We start from the raw sequence: 4,458 nt of genomic DNA on the forward strand, positions 1-4,458 counted from the left end.
ATCGTTAAAACACCCGGCTACACCAAAGAAGGCCGACCAAACCCAAAGGTCGTATGACGCAACACCTTGTAATACCAAAGTTGGCCCTTTTTGATCACCCCGTGTATGTTGACCTCGCCATGCGGTTGGACAATTATACCAACGCCATTGACGACAATCCAAGCTACCAATCATGCCGGGTATTCCATGCTTTTCTAGATGCACCTCATATATTTTTTGAAGGTCGTTCCAAGTGGGGTTTCTCAAATAACGTTTTCCATATAACTGGCATATTCCTAAAATATAATTTAATATACAAAAGTTTTACTAATAAGTTACCAAAAAATAAATATATAAAAGTAAATAAATAAAAGAAAATAAAAATTACCATAGCAAAAATGTTCCAAGGTATCTCGGGTTGTTTTCTCCGCCATCTTCAAATACTCGTCGTTGATGTCGTACGTGTTTCCGTATGATAATACGCGTAAGGCGGATGTGACCTTTTGAATTGAGGTGAAGCCTAGATATCCTCGTGCGTCCATTCTTTGCTTAAAGAAATCATACCTATTTTCCAAGTCATTATTAATGCGCAAAAATAACCTTTGGCTCATCCGAAAACGTCGTCTAAAAACATTCGGTCCATGAACCGGTGCCGCATCAAAATAGTCTTTCATCAAACGCTCGTTCGCGGCTTCACGATCTCGCAAGATATAGGTGCGTCGCAAGATGGGTCGTGGAGGAGGAGTAGGCCGAATGTGATCAAATGCTTGTAGCACAAAAGTACATGCACTCGTAACCGCTTCTTCCTCGGCCGCGTCTTCGTCGGGCGAAAAATATCTTCGGTGAATTTCGATGAAAGAGTCTTCCGACGGGGAACCCATTTTTTTTATAAGGTGACACTAGGTTTTTTAAAAATATATAGAGAATGAGAATGAGAATGTATTGAGTTGTAAAAAAATGGAAGAATATGAGGGTATTTATAGTGTGAAAAGTATAAAAAAATTGATTTTTTTTTTATATATGACCGTTATTCAACGGTCAAAAAATTAAAAACCTTCTCCTTCTCGCGCCGCGATAAATTTCACGTCTTTCTTTTTTTTTTGGTCATGGCGCCCAGGGGGGGCGGTGTGGGCGGCGCTATGTTGGCGCTATGGCCCATGCTCGCGCCCACAACGTTTAACCTAAGTATTGCAGCCCACATCTTGGTCGCATTCACACCTCCAAAAATAAGATATGAGACTCCACCATCTATGTTGCTTGAATTCTTTTTCGTCTGACAATCCCATCCCTTTGAACTCGTTCTATTAATAATTGAACACTCTTTGTTACAAATAAAGATGACTGGACATACGCACATCCTGTTCGTGAATACTAATAAATGACCTTAAGTCCTTAACCCACAATGCTATCAATTCTCAATCATACCTAGTCTTTATAAATATTAACAAAATGGTTAATTAACTACAACCACTTGGTTTATATCAATATGTACACGTTTATAAATCCAGTTGTTTCATTTCTTTTACCTTTTTTAGATGGTAAACCATCTTCTTTTTGAATACTCATATACCTACAGTCTGAAATAATTTAAACGACAAACAACTTCTTTTGCACCACACTATGTCCCGTAAAGACGTTTATTTTACATTTTGATCTTGTATTTGTTTTATTTACAAACTAATGTCAATGCATTTATGAGATACTACATCCTTTGAGATTTTATGATTAATCATCAAATTTTATAGTTTCTTTAACCATATTACATTGTTAACATATTTAACAATTTCAATTCAGCTAGATTTTTCAATAGAAATTTAATCTATTGCTAATTGTACACCATTGTCCAATGTAAATCTCAAACTCCAAACCTCACAAAAATGTTAACCCCAGGATTCAACCGGTTGGAATTATAATTTGCAAAACTATGAAAAAGAAAAAAAAAACTTTACACCAAAACATAACTTTGAACAAAAATCATTTAGAAATTTTTTTTTAACTCAAAAACTAATTTACTTTTTATTTGTATATAAAAGGAGTTACATCAATATCGCAAGTAAGCGAGCAACAAGCTGCGCCGCTACCCCTTCTGAATAGCAAACCCTAGCCTACTAAAGACAAACCCCTGCCCCCTGTTGCTTTTGGACCCTAGTCAACAAACGGATAGCTTCTGGAGCTAGGGAGCCAAAGGTATCGAAGGCTAAGGAGACAAATGTTGGTTATGAATCACTCTATACCTAACAGAACAACTACACAAAATTGGCCTCAGAGATCTTGGTGGATAATAAAACATCAAACAGGATTATATATAATCCCATCAAGAGTATATAATATCTTTTAACATCACTGGCCAAAATCAGTTTCAATTAAAAAAAAAAAAAAAACCCAATCAAACTATAAACTCACTAGTATTAATTATTATTATAATCATGAGTCAGAAATGAAGTTGTAAGATCACCTATCTCTTCAAATAAAAACTATTATAAAGAGAAAATCATTGGGAATCCGAATGATTTATTTCATCATCCTCATTATCGAAACAATTTACGAATGTATATGTATCTACCTCGTCACCAGAGAAGCCTAGCGATGGCGTAATCCGGAGCTAAAGATAGCCGCATATAGAATTCAAAATATACGCGATCGAAATATTTCATTTCGCCTAACGATAGATCTCTTAATCCACCGCTGGAATTGGATCGCGATCAAGAGATTTGCAATATTAGGCTTGATTATTTAGTTTTGAACAGGAATAAAAGAAGAAAGAATGAATACATATTTGTTGAGCTTGAATGATTGTGTGTGTGGTTTATAAACAGCATGTAACGATGCCATGGGGTGTGGAAAACCCTAGTAGGTTGCTGAGGATGCGGGCTTGATTTCAAACGTGCTCGGCCCACTTAGTTTTTTTTACAAATGGGCACCTTTTCATTGCAAGTCGGTTGTTTTGGCTAGTCTAGTGGTGAAAAAATAAAAACCCGGTTTGGTGGGTTAAAATGACAAAATTCACCAAGAATACCCGGTTTGGACCCGACTTAACCTATTAGTTCTAGGGGTGTGCATGGTTCGGTTTGGTTCGGCTTTTGAGTAAAATCAAAACCGAAACCGAAATGTCGGTTTTTGTCTTTTTAAAACCATTCGGTTTCGTTTTTTCGGTTTCGGTTTTTTCGGTTTTTATGTCGGTTCGGTTTTTTGGTTTTTGAAACAAAATTATGTATGAATCAAAAAAATATAAATTATAATTTAAAATATAAGAATCTTTATTATATGTTTACATTTAAGTTATTATAGTTAACTTCTTAAATTAATATTGTTTACATAAACTTAACCTTCTAATTTATTTTATGTTTCTTTAAAGTTTTATTAAGACATTTTCTTTTATAATAATCTGAGGATCATTTAATTTTTATATAAAATTTTATTATTTCTTGTAGGTAATAAATAAATCAATTCAATTATAAATAAACATGTAATGTTTTTATTATAAACACTTAACATTCAAGAATAAAATTAATAATTTCTACTAGCATTGGGTTAAACATTTAAACAACTTAAACTTAAAAATATATGGATTGTAACTTATCGGTTCGGTTCGGTTTTTTTCGGTTATTGAAAAAAGGTTATCCAAAAACCGAACCGAAATTTTCGGTTATTAAAAATCTGATAACCGAACTATCGGTTTTTGTTTCGGTTCGGTTTTTTTTTTTGTTCGATTTTGTCGATTACGGTTCAGTTATTTCCGTTTTCTATTCACCTCTAGTTAGTTCACATAACAATTCGTACCCTTGTTTCTTGAAACCAATTTGGGTCTGACCCGATTTCAAAAACATGACAAAAAATCAGGGTTTATTTATTTATTTATTTATTTTTCCTAAACTGGTTTGAACCCAACGCTAATTTTAATATGTTTGAACATTTTCCTTTTTAAACTGTTTATAACCTAAATCGGTTTTTTGCAAGCCGAATTTACTTTTTGCTCACCAATCCCATTCGATTCATAACGTCCCAAACCAGTTTTTTAAGAAAAAAACAAATTTGTACGCCTCTAGTTTTGGCAATTTGCATTGCATTATATTATAGAGTGAAAATGTTTGTTTTCATATGTTGAATCCTTTATGTAAGTTCGAGAACTACGTGCGGAATCCGTAAAATCAAGCTGTAATCATGTACACATTAACGTAAATATAAAGGATAAGCACTTTACTGATATTGAACCACAACCAGACAGAGTTTCCCTACATTTCGACTCCTGTTACATAAGCTTGCTCAAGATTGGATCGGTGAAGTATCTTGTGCGAATGAGTTTTTGTATATATAAGCAAAGTTAATCCAACACAGGAGTGGTGTGTTCACTTTGCTCGTATGTGTCACAGCCCCCAACCCCACCCCAGGAGCGGGAGCCGCGAGCCATTCAGATGGTATCTGTCACACCCCAACCGATGACGGAAACATCGGGGTGCGGCACTGAGCGAAACAGATTGT

At 34.8% G+C, this 4,458-nt stretch overlaps 2 non-coding genes across 2 annotated transcripts; both read right to left on the reverse strand.

Moving 5' to 3' along the window:
- Positions 1 to 2,237: 2,237 nt before the first annotated feature.
- LOC118487845 lies at positions 2,238 to 2,328 on the reverse strand. The gene has a single exon (XR_004882788.1). It is a non-coding gene; the product is annotated as a small nucleolar RNA SNORD24 (small nucleolar RNA).
- A 77-nt stretch (positions 2,329 to 2,405) lies between these two features.
- Positions 2,406 to 2,508, reverse strand: LOC118487881. Its single transcript, XR_004882822.1, has one exon. It is a non-coding gene; the product is annotated as a small nucleolar RNA R12 (small nucleolar RNA).
- Positions 2,509 to 4,458: the final 1,950 nt, after the last annotated feature.

Source organism: Helianthus annuus, chromosome 15, assembly GCF_002127325.2.
Source record: "Helianthus annuus cultivar XRQ/B chromosome 15, HanXRQr2.0-SUNRISE, whole genome shotgun sequence".
In the NCBI taxonomy this organism is placed as follows: domain Eukaryota; kingdom Viridiplantae; phylum Streptophyta; class Magnoliopsida; order Asterales; family Asteraceae; genus Helianthus; species Helianthus annuus.